Genomic DNA, 16,947 nt, shown 5'->3' on the forward strand with positions numbered 1-16,947 from the left:
GTGCGCTATTTCTAATAGCACACTCTTCTGCATGAGTTCTGGAGCTACTTCAGCATCTAGTTTTTCCATATTCCTTTTCAGGGATCTTGGGATCGTGCCCAGTGTTCCTATGATTATGGGTACAATTCCCACTGGCATATCCCATACCCATCTTACTTCTATTTTCACGTCTTGATACATATCAATTTTTTCTCTTTCTTTCTCATCTACTCTGTTGTTCCATGGCACTGCGACATGAATGAGTGATACTTTCTTCTTGATTTTGTCAATCAGCGTCAAGTCTGGTCTATTGGCACGTATCACCTTATTATTATTATTATTATATTATTATTATTATTATTATTATTATTATCATTATCATTCGGAGGATGTACCCTATTCATATGGAACAAGCCCACAGGGGCCACTGACTTGAAATTCAGGCTTCCAAAGAATAAGGTGTTCATTAGAAAGAGGTTATAGAAAGCAACTGAAAATGAAGAAAGAAGAGATCAGTTTTTAGAAAAGAAAAAATGAGTTAACAAATTAATAATAAATAGATAAAAATGTAAGTAAATTGTAAAACAGAAAGAGAATCGCTTTAGGGTAGTAATGCATTGCATCTTCGCTTGAACTTTTGAGGTTCAAGTTGCACAACATCCACAGAGTGACTGTTCCAAAGCCCAACGATGTGAGGAATGAAGGACCTCTGGAATGAGAAGTTCGACAGCGAGGCACATTTACTGCATACTGGTGCTGCTGCTCAGCAAATCTGGTGGCTCTCAGCAGGAAAACTGGATCAGGAATCAATTGTGAATCTGAAAGATCTCTAATGAATGCAGAAATATAAATAAAACTGATCAGAAACGTTTCGTGGATTTAAAGGTATATTTCGCAGCAGTCGAATCAAGAAATTTCAGATTTAGAATGGGCATAAAAGCTTTTGTAACTAGTGTAATGATTTCCTTGAGAATACGTCTAGAAAAATACGAAACTATTATTAGCAAAAAGATTTTAATTGTATATTCCAAACTTTCATGAACTTATTTCTTTATATTTAGTGCCTCAATTACAAACACTGAATTCGTTCCCTCTGTAGGACAGTGGATAAAGCGCAGGACAAGTTTTCATTTGCCACTGCTCTTCCACTTTTCTTCATATTATCTCTCTCTCTCTCTCTCTCTCAACTTTTATGAAATTGTTCTCCTTTCATTCAATGTATCAGGAAATACAACTGTGAAATGAAGTGCTGAAGTATCGTAGCACTTTCAATCGATTTATTTATTGATTATAATTTTTTTTTTAATTAGGCAGTTGTCATTTGATACCAGATTCTCATATTTTCCCCAGACTGAGCAGGGGGAAGATCTACCCCTTTGATATAGAGCCAGTAAGTAATGGGCCACGGTGAATGGGGTTAGTCTTTGTGCCAGCTGGACTTTGCAAAGCAGTGCAAATGGATGCTATACACAGACATATACTCATGAAGGCATAGAAAATATAGATACACACAATATATATACTTTATATTTATATATATATGGAAATAATGAACAAATGAACATGTGTTTAACAGAAATAGATTTCTGACTCACACCGGGAACGAACCTTGGTCTTCCTCCAAGTGACAGGCCAAGGTGGTAGGTCAATCGCTAACGCCTTGGCCTGTCACTCGGGAGAACTAGGTTCGTTCCCGCCGGTGTGAGTCAGAAATTTACATACATATACATATATATATATATATATATATATATATATATATATATATATATATATGTATGTATGTATGTATACATACATACTGTATATATATGCATTGGTACGAACAGATGAAAGCTTTCGACACTGAACAAAAGTAAGACTCTACCGCACTCTTCGTCATCATTACACAAAGGTTAACTTTGCCTCTTTAAAATGGAGAGAGCTCCCTTAACTTCTGGCTGCTTTGTTATATTCTTTTTCGGTGGGCTGCATTAGGATTTTTCTTATTATACCTGGACCTTAACTTCGAGGTCTAAGGGGAAGAGCAAAAATGTAATGGAAGTGATAGAATTACCAACTTGTTGCTTTTTTTTTTTTTTTTTTGCTGATTTTTTTTTTTATCGGTAAGATAGTCACGTTCTGCTATTAAATTTCTTAATTTCTTTGTGTGAAATTTAATATTATCATACTTCCCATGCAATTATGGAAGAGAATCGTTCCTCATACTCCCCCATACAATTGTATAATTAAAAAATACCCATAGTAGCACGAGTCTTAAAATGGGGAAGCAAAACCACAGTTAAGTATATGTACATATATTTAAAGATAAATCAGTACAGAAAGCTTTCGGGAACTTGTTCTGTTCCTATTTTCAACCAAACAAGTTCCCGAAAGCTATCTGTACCGATTTATCTTTAAATATATATATATATACATCTACATAACTGTGGATTTGCTTCTGCATTGTATTATTATTCGTATTATTCAGAAAAACCATCTCTTCATATAAAACAAGTCTAGAGGGGCCACTGACTTGAAATTCAAGCTTCCAAAGAATATGGTGTTCGTTTGAAAGACGTTAAAGAAGGTAATAAGTAATACAGAAACAACAAACTTATTAGAAAAAAAAACAAGAAAAATTAATAAATCACTAAATATATCATTATGAATATGAATGAATGACTGTAATACAAAAACTGTTTTAGGATAGTAAGAAAGAAATTAGAATTGGAACATAGAATTTAGGCCCAAGACCAAGAGCTGGGACCTATAAGGTCATTCTGCGCTGAAATGGAAATTGAGAGTAAAAACGCATTAAAGGAAAACCTCGCTATTGCACGATGAAACCATTGCTAGGAGAGGATGGAAAGTAAGACGAAAGGATGAGAATAAGAACGGAGGTACAGTAAAAGGAATGAAAGGGGTTGCAGCTAGGGGCGAAGGGACACTGCGAAGAACCTTGACTAATGCCTTCAGTTCACCGCGTGAGGTGCACTGATGGCGCTACCCACCTACGGGGGTAACAAAGAATTGTGACTACTGATTGGCAGGCTCAAACTGGCTCTAGGACCACACAAAAGGCAGTGTGCAACTGTGCATCCGTCTACACTACTGAGAGGTCACGCTGGGCTTTCTCTCCGTAGTTTGTGTGTTTGTGTTAGCATTTTGTTGCATATGATTTGGAATGCACCTTTCGAGGCAGATAATTCTGGGAAGGGGGTGGGGGTGTGACATTCTGACATATGGTGAAAGGATGCATGGGCCAAAAAAAGCTTGTGAACCAATGAATTAGAGCCTCCAATGATTTTGTGGGCCAATAAGATCTCAAACGACAGACATGAACCACCGCTACATTTCTTTTTCTGTAGCTGTTGATGACTCGGTACTCTGGGTATTTTCCCTCCCTTTCTCCTCTGACAAGTGGATCTCTTCACGTCGAGAAAAATCCAATTTCGTTTTTTGATTAAGTCTTTTCTCAGACTGGTGGGGTGGGTGGGGGGAGAAGGGGGGCCGCTGTTATCGGTTCACTGAAGCCCTAGATACCCATTTTTCTGTTATCGATATCCGCTTTCTAATAAACAGACGAGGAGTTCCAATATTCTGCCATCGATAAAAAAGTAGTCTTGTAAAACGCGAGATAAAATGGATGGTATTTCGTAATCAGAGGGAATATTTTCTAGGTTATTATTTCCTTTAATATCTAAAGGTGCCGTTTTTAATATCTGTCGCATATTTTACTGATATTCAGGAATTCCATTAACCCTCACACTCGTTAACACTACATCTTAAAAATTCAACATAACTGAGCCACTTCCGGAAAAAGGAGTTAAAAAACTTAGGCATTTGCCAAGGCTGACAACAACGCTGTAGAAGCAACCTAAAATACAAAATTTAGTCTGTACAAAGAATTCTGCTGTAATTGTGAAGCCCTTCTACCAAAGCTTAGCAAAACTCAGAAGATCTTAGAATAGAATAGAATGCAGAATTTGGGATAAGGCCGAGCGCTGGGACCTATGAGGTCATTCACCACTGTCAAAAGGTCTTGGAGATCTTGAAGTATGGTTGTGTGACAGCTTGATCTTCCCCCGCCTCCACCTGATACGGATTAACCACCTCACAAATGGGATTGGTGCTTAGTTAATTTTCGTATTTATCAGAAAGACAACAGAGGATGGGATTAATTAGCAAGATGACTGAGGAAGACAATCTAGTTAGTCTGAGTACCTTATAATCCGCAATAAATACAGACCAATATACTGTATATCATAATCACTTTACTCTAAATGAACACCCATATGAATTGTGATAAGAAGGATTTCTTCGCATTAACACACACACACACACACACACACACACACACACACACACACACACACACACACACACATATATATATATATATATATATATATATATATATATATATATATATATATATATATATATATACACACAGTATATGCACGAAGGGGTGGGGGTCACACAGGAGGAGCTAGGCGCCTATAGGATTAAACGTACCCAGCACACATATGTAAATACAGCTGAACTACCCGTCTGGTCATTGTACGGACACTTGATAATGTGGACTGCTTGTCCAAGAAAGCTTGTAACTGTCTGAATAAATACTCCATTAGATACCATCCAGTTTGAATGAGGTCCTATTGGTAATTCTACTAATGCACAGAACAATTGTGTATGTGATAAAATATATATACACACACACACACACACACACACAAAACGCCAAAATGTAGAAAGTTAATGGTATATTTCAGAGACCAACTGTCTCTCTCTTCAGGCAGGTAAAGACGATTTAATTCCATAATGGGCCAAAATTACTGTGAAAAATTTTGTTAAACCTTTCTACATTTTGACGTTTTTTATGGGCTCCTTACATTAGAGGGATTTTTGTTTTAACAAAAATTTTCACAGCCATATATATATATATATATATATATATATATATATATATATATATATATATATATATATATATATATATATATATATTTACACATATATATTTTATGTATTACATATATATGTGTCTGATAGTCTAACTTAACTGTGCTAGAAGTTCTAGAAAGAAATACTCTCAATGTTTAAGCAACGCACGCAGGTGAAAGATAAAGAGGTAAACAGTATGCTTGATAAAACTGATTGAAAATTGCTTAGTTAAGCCTCTTCGTAAAGGATACACATAGATATATGCTCCTCTTCGCACTTTTCAGTATTTTCAGGAATCTGGACATTTACAGAAGATCAAGTGTCACTGGAAGTATTTGGTTTTATTTGTTACTCAGTCTTCTGTCTCTCTCTCAGGGTTGCGATGCCATCAGTAAACATTCAAAACTACGCATATTATGAAATGCACTACAAATTCTTAATACCAATGAAGAGGGAATGAAGTGGATGAGTCGAGTAATTTAGGAAGTCAATTTAATAAAGTTTCATAACACAAACTTGAAAAAAAAGTCTTGTAACTTATAAAAGGCTGATTTGTGAAAATCAGGCGGTGCTATATGTATATATATATATATATATATATATGAAAATCAGGCAGGTTATATATATATATATATATATATATATATATATATATATATATATATATATATATATATATATATATATATATATATATATATATATATATATATATATATATATATATATATATATATATATATATATATATATATATATATATATCAGGCAATGTTATATGTATATATATGAAAATCAGACGGCGTTATATGTATATATATAAGTAGTTGAAGCAGGCTTAGTGTAAAGATATTGCCATACGTTGTGTCACTTATAAAATGGGTTAAATCATCGAATAGTTGTCAGCTTTCTTTGAGGTTATGCCTCCTCTCTCTCTCTCTCTCTCTCTCTCTCTCTCTCTCTCTCTCTCTCTCTCTCTCTCTCTCTCTCTTAGTCTTTTACTGGGACTGTCCTAGTCGGGATACCTAATTTTCGGAGTCATCGACATCAGAAATTTGGGGAAAAAGTAGATTACAAGGGTCCAAGATTTGTTTTAGAAGAATATTTGAAATGAAGGCTGGTTACATGAAGATCGAAATCTGTAGCTCAGTAAAACCTAAGGTTCCTTGTAAAAACATCTTATCCGCCCAATAACTGAGCATTGGGATTAAGTCAGCGTTCTGAAAACGATCAGCAATCACTTAAAGTACTTCCATGAGACACAGATAATATTTGTTATATATATATATATATATATATATATATATATATATATATATATATATATATATATATATATGGAGAGAGAGAGAGAGAGAGAGAGAGAGAGAGAGAGAGAGAGAGAAATGTGTTCATACGAACACCGATACTTTTGAATAACAAAAGGACTTTTATGCATTATATCTATGTATTTGTAATAAACATACTGTTTTTGTAGGTGATGAGCATGCAATTTCTCTCTCTCTCTCTCTCTCTCTTTGTGTCTCTCTCTCACTTTTCAGGATCTTGTCACAAGAGTGTCTTAGAACTCTTACATCGCATTTTCAAGGGTTATTCTAAGACGAGAGACAAAAATGTCTTTATGTTGCAGGTAACGCACTTAGGAATACGCTGAAAGCATTTCTGGGGGCCATCTGTGAGGAAGGCTAGGAAAGAATTTCTGACTTTTCCGTATTTGAAATGGCCAGGACTTGCAAGGTCCCCAGAGAGAGAGAGAGAGAGAGAGAGAGAGAGAGAGAGAGAGAGAGAGAGAGAGAGAGAGAGAGAGAGAGCAAAATTGTTCTCTGACCGGTATATGAACACTGATATAAATTTGTGTGTATATATTATATATATATATATATTATATATATATATATATATATATATATATATATATATATATATATATATATATGTATGTATGTATGTATGTATGTATGTATGTATGTATGTACTGTACGTATGTATGTATGCATGTAGTGTGTAGAGGAACCCAAATAATATATATATATATATATATATATATATATATATATATATATAAATTATATATATACATATATATATAATATATATATATATATATATATATATATATATATATATATATATATATATATATATGTGTGTGTGTGTGTGTGTGTGTGTGTAAATAAGGCATGTAATATATATGCCGTTTCCCATAATGAGGGGTGTCACAAAATAAGAACCAAGACAGTGGACACTAGCACATTCACACTATAACTGCTGAATCGTATATGAACCCCATAATGCTACTTGGGGTCTTTCCAACACATCTTCTTCTCTATCCAGCAATCTGTAAGGCTTCCTCTCTTCCTTCTTCCTAACATTCCAGAATTATACACACTATTCACCATCATACTGTCCTTCATTTTCTCCACATGACTGAACCATTTCAAGGTCATCAATCCATTCTCTCACCTAAGCTGATCTTTCTGCACTTCTATGTACTTGCTATGCTACATTTACTGCATACACCATTCATCTTAAAAATTTCAATCTTTTCCTTTCCATTGCGTTCAAAATGCACATTTCATTTCCATAAAGCAGAGTTGGCTCAGCAATCCTTCTATACAATGCCACCTTCCTTGCTTCACCTGTTTTGTGACTCGCCTCTTATTTTCCCCGCAAAAAATCAACTGACTCCCAAATATCTGCACCAATCGACACTTCTAATCTTCAGACATTTATTTTGCCGTCAGAACTGAATTCCTGTTCAAAAACAACACAAAAATGTTCACTAGTTTCTGCAGTTTTTTCACTGTCTCCTATCAAATATCAGCTAATCCATGGATATTCATGGACCCTTCACGTTGCACGGTCATCAATTCTACCACTAACTTTTTATAAATACATACTGGTGGTCCAGTGGCTAAGGTGTTTGGTTCCCCAGCAAAAGGTGCGGTTATATTCTTACGCCAATTTCGTTAAATCACATTGTGCCTCTTCTGACCTGACCGGCTGCGATGAGTTGTAACCCGGGAGGAGAACGGTGTGGGCCTAGCACCCTCATTCCCGAAATCCTGGCGTAAACCAGAAGGGCCAATACCTACTGGTTACATCCCTGAGATACCGCAAATATAAACTAAACCCGATACCATTTTTGATGTATAATGCAAAGTTAATACCACAGTGATTTTCAACATTCGCTTCTATTCCATCTTCACATAATTTTGGCTGAAATAAAAAATAATTCTCTTCTAAAAAAAAAAGGAACAGAAACTGTTTTCATTTTGACCTTATTTAAGAGGTCTTCACTCGGGAATCCTCTTCTATTCAGTGGAAAAAGGATATAAAAGATGTTTTTTCAACTCTGCTTTTATTTTTCTTCTGTTGTTATGAACAGGTTCCACTGGCCAATCCTAGTTTCTATTCTACACCTGGGATTTTATCTATTTACTTAAGAACACGTTTAACAATATGGAGAGCAATTCACGATAGTTGTTGCCCAAATGGGGATCGATCACTTAGAAACTCCAAGTCACTGATTTCTCTTCGACATCCGCCTTTTCGAAATAAAATCTTATTAACTGATTCAGGGAATACAAAGGGAGGCAGTGAAACCCCTTATTCAAGAATTCAACAGCATGAAGGACTGAACATATACCGTTTAATCCTGGACCTTATGACTTGTATACACAGCAAAGGTAGACGGTATATATATATATGTGGAAACGTGAAGCCGAACACGGTGGAGCAATCCTAGAGAGTAGGTCCTGGCATACAACTGAAAGACTCTCGGGAATAATAATAAACTAGTGTTAACATTAAGACACGATCTTGTAGAGAGCGGAGCGAAGGCGTGAGAAAAAAAAAATGGGGTCACCGCACTCAAAAGGGGAACAAAAAGAGCTCTAAACATACACACACACACACACAAACACCCACACTCGCTCATTGTATTACCAATGGAAATTGCATTTTTCTCCTCTTTTGACAGTTTCCGTACGAGAGAGCACAAATGACGATGCTTTTTAAGCTCGGCGTGACGGAAGTTTGATTGCTGAGGCGTATGAACGCACGAAGAACTTTTATGTACAGAATAACGTTTGAAAAGGTTAAAAGCCTCTTCATTGTGGATTATACTGCTAAGGTAGTTTTACATTTGAAACTGTTCTACTTAACCTGACCTGACCTTATCTTCCAGTGGAAATAGGCGTTTTCTAACATTTTTCTTTTTTATTTTTAAATAACTTGTCAAGGATAAATTATATCGCCAGCTAAAATTTTTTTCCTCCAACAGCAACCACTTTCACTGAATTGAATTGAATATGAAATTTAGGCCAAAGGTCAAACACTGAGACCTATGGGGTCATTCAGCGCTGAAACGGAAACTGACAGTAAAAGGTTGAAAGGTGTAACAGGGGGAAAACGTCGCAGTTGCACTATGAATCGATTGTTAGGCGGGGGTTGAGGAAAAGTAAGATGGAAGAAAGAGAATATGAAAGGAGGTACTGTAATAGGAACGAAAGGGCTTGCAGCTAGTGGCCGAAGGCACGCTGCAAAGAACCTTAAGTAATGTCTACAGTGCACCGCATGAGGTGCACTGACGGCACCAACCCCCTACGGGGTATCACTTGTACTGGATTTCGGTTATACCGTAAAATAAAAAAAAATGCATTTATCGTACGTTGCTGAATAAATACACTATTCAGCACAAATATATGAAAATTTTGTCTAAAACTGTATTTCGTTCTATCAAAGGTCGCAAATACATTTCAAGTATTTCACTTTTAAGTTAAAATTTTGCTGAAATCTGAAACTGACTAATGAATTTCAGACCTCGATGGTAATTCTGGTAAGCATACGGTTGGAATTGGAATATATAATTTGGAACTGGAGCATATAATTTGCCCAAAGGCCAAGCGTTGGGACCTAAGAGGTCATTCAGCGCTGAAAGGGAAATTGGGAGTTAAGACGGTTTTTAAATGTGTAACAGCAGGAAAACCTCAAAGCAGTTGCACTATGAAACAACTGTTATCAGGAAGGTGGTAAGATGGAAGAAAGAGGATGTGAATGGAGGTACAGTAAAAGGACTGAAATGGGTTGCAGCTTAAGTAATGCCTACAGCAGGGGTGTCAAACTCATTTGCTCCTGAGGGCCAGTTTTGAGACACTTTAATTTCTGAGGGCCACAAGAGGTCCAATGCAGTAAAATATATATATATATATATATATATATATATATATATATATATATATATATATATATATATATATATATATATATTAGTAATATAGTCTATAATTCTATAGTGCAGATACACTATTATATATTGTGTATGTGTGTAGGGGAAAGAGAGGAGGAAGCACTGTAGTTATACAATAAGCAAATAAAATTACTCGTTTTGAGAATTCGTAGAATTTATTATATCGTGACAATCGTACATAGATAAGAAAAAATATACCTTGCACATGGATAAGGAAAAATACCTTGCATATGTATAAAAAAATACCTTGCACATGGATAAGAAAAAAAAAATACCTTGCATATTTATAAGAGAAAAGAAATACCTTGCACATGAATAAGAAAAAAATATCTTGCACATGTATAAAAAAGAAATACCTTGCACATAAGAAAAAAGAAATATCTTGCACATGTATAATAAAAATGAAATACCTTGCAAATGTTTAAGAAAGAAATTTCTTGCACATAGGCAAAAAACCAATACCTTGCACATGGATAAATAAAAATATATACCTTGCACATGGATAAGGAAAAAAAATTCCTTGCACATGCCTAAGAAAAAAAAGGAAGTACCTTGCACATGGATGAATAAAAGAAATACCTTTCACATCGATAAGAAAAAAAGGAAACATTCATTCTCACTTTTAAAACAATCTTAATGCTGGGAGCTACTGCTTCCAGATACTTGAGATCTCTTTTTCTTGACCAGTGCATCAAAATTTGGGGTAAATGACTTAGTAGCGATCTTGAGGATGGAATTGAGGTGTTCATCACTAAGTTTCGACCGTAACCGGGATTTGTTAATGTTCATTACTGAAAATAACTGTTCACAGGCAAACGTGCTTCCATACATAGACATGATTTTTGATGCCAAATATTTTACATTGGGATATTTTGAATCCACATATTGATAAAACGTGCTCAGTTGACAGGTGGAAAACTTATCCTTTAACACTGAATCACACTGCATGTCAATTATTTCCAGTTGCAGAGGTTCAGGTAGCACATTTACATCAACTGAGAACGGATTTCTGAAGACAGCAAATTCATTTTCCATGCACTTGAAGTCACTAAATCTGTTTTGAAATTCATCTCTGAGCTTTGATATTTTCTCACAATATTTCTCTGCTAGGTCACCATCATCAATGTTATTTTTATTTTGCATAGATTTCAAATTGGGAAAGTGTGCAAGATTATGTGATGCAATTTGACGTTGAAAAAGCTGGAGTTTGATTTCGAATGCACGAATCAAGTCATAGAAATCGGTCACCAGTTTGTTTTTCCCCTGCATCTGGATGTTGAGATGATTCAAATGATCTGTGATATCCACCATGAATGCCAAATCTTTCAGCCAAATAATGTCATTAAGTTCGTGCATCTCCTTTCCCTTTTCTATCATGAAAATTTGGATTTCACAACGCAATTCATAAAAGCGCTTCAACACCGTTCCTCGACTTAACCAGCGCACATCAGTATGATAAGGCAATCCACGAGGATTCTCACTTTCTTCCAAAAGCAGTTGAATTGTCTATGATTGAGACCACGTGCTCGAATAAAGTTCACTGTTGATACAACAACATCCATGACATGAGCCATATTTAGTGTTTTACTGCACAATACTTCTCTATGTATAATGCAATGAATATTACGAAACTGGTTGTCAGGGTTCAAAGCCATAAGTTTCTCCTGCAATTTTGCCACTACACCAGCTTTTCTACCCACCATCTGAGGTGCTCCATCAGTTGCTAAACTTACACATTTCTTCCAGTCAACACCTAGTTTGTCCAGCGCCCTAACTAAGCTTGCAAAGATATCATCACTTTTGTTGTTCCCTTCATTGGCACAAGCTCAACAAATGCTTCTGTTACCTGCATATTTTCATCAACTCCCTAATGAAAACTGCGAGCTGTGCTACATCACAGACGTCTGTGCTTTCGTCAATTGCAACAGAAAAGGCCACAAATGATTTAACTTTGCTTTGAAGTTGATTATCAATGTCTTCAGCTATTTCATTTATTCTCTCTGCTATTGTATTTCTTGACAGACTTACATTTGCAAAAGCCTGACGTTTATCTGGGCAAATCACATCAGCAGTCAACAACATACATTTCTTAACAAAATCTCCTTCAGTAAAAGGCCTTGATGACGCAGCTATTTCATTGGAGATAATGTAACTTGCTTTCACCGCAGCATCACTTACATGACGTACATTTTTGAATAAGGACTGCTGTTGTTTCAGAGATTGTTCTAATTCTTCAACTTTATCATCACGTGCTTTTCCACTATATTTCTTATATACTTGAGCATGGTTTGTGTCATAGTGCCTCCTAACATTATATTCTTTAGGCACGGCAATTTGCTGATTGCAAATCAGACATGTTGGTTTTCCATTTATATCACCAAAAAAATACAAGTCTTTCCACTTCTCTTGTATTACTCTATGTTCGTCTTTAATTGACCTTTTCTTGGATGACATCATCAACAAAAAATTGAAATGATCAATTCTCTTTGAAAATGTATATAGCTTGTGTGAAAGCCTGAGAGATACTGAATTCCGGCCTAAATTATTTCCTTCCAAAGTCATCACCGTACTGAACATGTTTTATACCTGTGCGCTCGCAGTTCGGAGCCCCATACTGAGCATAGCCCAACTCAATAGCCTCCGCATTTAGCCTACCTACACATCTATTTACAAACCCAAAATTCATAATTTTCTTGCAATTATAATACTGTTAACTGGAAAAGTGAAATAATTTTCCAAAAATATACGCATGATAGCGTAGTTTTGCTTTCTTCCCGATGACACAAGAAGCCCAGTACCGAACATTGCCTTCCTCTTGCACTGCTGTCGGGTACCGAACATTGCCTTCCTCTTGCACTGCTGTCGGGTAGTCGCTTGCAGTCGGTTTACGATCGTAAAAAAATAAAAACGAGAGAGAGAACGCAGTCCTTATAATATAAGTTTCAAAAGTCCAAAAGTGTATATATATATATATATATATATATATATATATATATATATATATATATATATATATATATATATATATATATATAAAATAAATAAATATATATATATATATATATAAATAAAATATATATATATATATATATATATATATATATATATATATATAACGATATATATGGTATAAGTATAGATAAATAATATAATATATATACATATATATATATATATATATATATGTATATATATATATATATATATATATATACATATATATATATATATATATATATATATATATATATATATATATATATATATATATATATATATATATATATATATATATATATGCTTCAAAAAGTGTGTGTGTGTTTGAGTATTTTCATATATAATTAAAACCATTTCTAAATATATTTTTAAACTACACCGCCACTGAGATTGGCGGGCCAAAAGTAGTGTGGCTGGGGGCCGCATGCGGCCCGCGGGCCGCACGTTTGACATCCCTGGCCTACAGTGTACCGCGTGAGGTGCACTGACGCCATTTCAAGGCTTGCAGCTGCAAAAATGATCTAGATATTGCTACCATTTAAAGGTTTGTACTGCAAAATTGATCAAGATATTGCTACCATTTCAAGGCTTGTAGCTGCAAAAATGATCTAGACATACCATTTCAAGGCTTGTAGCTGCAAAAATGATCTAGATATTGCTGCCATTTCAAGGCTTGTAGCTGCAAAAATAATCTAGATATGCTACCATTTCAAGGCTTGCAGCTGGAAAAATGATCTAGATATTGCTACCATTTCAAGGCTTGTAGCTGCAAAAATGATCTAGATATTGCTACCATTTCAACATTTCAAGGCTTGTAGCTGCACAAATGATCTAGATATTGCTACCATTTCAAGGCTTGTAGCTGCACAAATGATCTAGATATTGCTACCATTTCAAGGCTTGTAGCTGCACAAATGATCTAGATATTGATATCTAATTTTTTAATTCACTCATATAGACTGCATTAACAATTCTCCTACACTCAGGAGAGCCAAATCAACTCTCACTGGAAATCTGACCTGCTGCTCATAACCTTTACATTTCAGTACACGTATCCATTTGATTAAAGGGCACCTTTTTAAGCAGCAGATTTTGAATGTCTTCATTCAATTTTTATACCGAGATTGTGACCTTTTCCAGTGATGGATGGTCCCTTTCTGGGTGGAGAGAGATTAGATCAAATGGTTTCATGCGCAGTTCAACCAGTGCGTTTTCATGTTGAAAAAATGAAATCAAAAGAGGTCAAACGAAACTACAGAGCCAGCCAGTAGCTCCTTGATCAAAATGCCTCATAGCTTCCAACAGTTGAAAATTATTTTTTTTTTCAACTTTTCACACATCAAAGGAACGTCTAAGGCTTTGCCCCGCTTCTCTACGGAGAAGCGTTAGCAATCAGTTTCATATTCAAGACAAGATTCTAGTGTAACTATTGGAAAAATATAATCTTTAGTTATATGACACTCTGCGTAGACATTCACAAGTGGCATGCCTCAAGGTTCGGTGCTGGGTCCTTTGCTCTTTATTATTTGCATAAATAAATGACCTTAACTTGAGACTGGTTAAGCAAAATGAGCACATTTGCTGATGACACGAAAATGGGCACGAATGCAGATGGGCACGAAAGCAGATAAATACAGAACAGTATAACAGTTTGCCCTAAGGGAAGTACAGCTTAACTGATCGTGAAACATTCAAAAGTATCATTCAATATAAAATCCATCTACCCCCTGATATTTTCGTGTGGCATATGAAAATATGTTGGCGCTGGTACGCCCCATTACAGCACAATTTAATTATATTTCCCTTAAATGATAGATGCCGGTAACCAAATGCCTTTGGACCTTCCACAATTTGCAAATGCTCTTGATAAGATTTATTCAGTGACAACAAGACCTCAGACAGTAAATCAACTGATAAGCATCACAAACAATGACATGTACCAGATTCGGAAGTCAAAGCGAAACCTCTATAAAGAAAGCTAGAATAGAAATAAGACAAGTAAAAAATATGCGCAGGTTTCTTCGGCTCAATCGAGTTTTCTGTACAGCCGCTACAACGTATAATCAAGGCACCGAAAACAGATTTATCTTTCGATGGTCTCGGTTTAATGTTGTATGAGCACCGGCCCATAAAACTTTAACCACGGGCCGGTGGTGGCCTGTCCTATATCGTTGCCAGAAGCCCGATTATGGCTAATTTTAACCTTAAATAAAATAAAAAACTACTGAGGCTAGAGGTCGGCAATTGAGTATGTTTGATGATTGGAAGGTGGGTGATCAACATACCAATTTACAGCCCTCTAGCCTCAGTAGTTTTTAAGATCTGAGGGCGGACAGAAAAACTGCGGACGGACAGACAAAGCCGGCACAATAGTTTTCTTTTACAGAAAACTAAAAAGAAAGTCGTCAAATGAAACATGAGACGAATTAAATATGGAAAAAGATAAAACGTTTTTTTTTATTGTATGACTTTAAGGGCTGGGTAAAAATACAGCTTCCATTTGTGGGTCTAAATACGGAAAGCTCTCCGCAAAAGAACAGAAAACCTACTGTAGGCTAATTGCACGTAATCGGGAATACTCGAAGCGTGAGGTATATGTAAGCCGAGATTAACATATACTATTTTCACAAGTGCGTTCTACGGATGGTTATATATCAATCGCGAGCAGAAGTAATTAAAGTATGATACTCTGGAAGAACGCTTTATTTTTATATGTGTGCAATAAAAAGTTTTATATAAAAAAAGCTTACATAACGCTTACTACTGGGGTACAAGAAACGTGACCATCTGATGCTAGAAGCAAAAGAGTAAATAAAGTATGCTTTATTTTTATATACAGAAGTTTTCTTTATTTATATTGATATTTTTATTGATAAATAAGCGGAAAGTAAGCAGAATAAGATATACTTCTCACAGTACCTAACGAAGACAATGGCTTTGAATAAACTGAAAACAATAGTCATTCTCCACTCTTTCAAGTTTTTGTCAAATTTGTTTCATCCACACATACGAAACCACATATTCAGTATTAAGGTGTTTCCACCTGCATAGTGGTTTTAAAAGAAAAATAAGACAAATCTCATTACCACAGTCTTCCTTCCAATACTGAATAAAGGACGAATGCGAGTGAAAAGCTTTCACACCAGTAATATTTTCTCACGTATGCAAAGAACTCGCACCAGCGATGCGTTGGACACCTGACACACACACACTATGTCACTCACCTCTTATTTTGTAAGAACTCGCTCATTACAATACCCACTATCTATCTGTCTATCTACATATATATACACACATATACATATACACAATATGTATGTGTACATAAATACACACTATATATACATACACAGACAAACACACACACACACACATTATATATATATATATATATATATATATATATATATATATATATATATATATATATATATACACACACACGCACACATACACAGTATATATATCCACATGCACATTTCTCACACAAAATCCTGACAAGCTGCTCCATACGCACAATACAAAAACGTAGACCTAACATACTGCAATCAATACGATACGATTCCTCGTGTGGGCTATTTCTCAACAACCTGAGAAACGCTCCTGCCATCAAAATATTAGTTTAGTGGTTGGAATCTTATTTCCTGTGAAGCTGAATGGGAAAAGCCCCCGTCTTACTACAAATACAAGGGTCGCCATTACTTCTTAAAGTTATACTGGGGTTTTTCTTTATATCGAGGACTCCTCTATGATATAGCGGGAAGAAGAAGAAGAAGAAGAAGAAGAAGAAG

General features: G+C 35.4%; 1 protein-coding gene across 2 annotated transcripts in view; it reads right to left on the minus strand.

Annotated features, from left to right (window-relative positions):
* Positions 1 to 16,947, minus strand: part of LOC136848611 (uncharacterized) — a 272,631-nt gene that overhangs the window by 41,005 nt on the left and 214,679 nt on the right. The window lies entirely within an intron of this gene.

This window comes from Macrobrachium rosenbergii, chromosome 19, assembly GCF_040412425.1.
Source record: "Macrobrachium rosenbergii isolate ZJJX-2024 chromosome 19, ASM4041242v1, whole genome shotgun sequence".
Taxonomy (NCBI): domain Eukaryota; kingdom Metazoa; phylum Arthropoda; class Malacostraca; order Decapoda; family Palaemonidae; genus Macrobrachium; species Macrobrachium rosenbergii.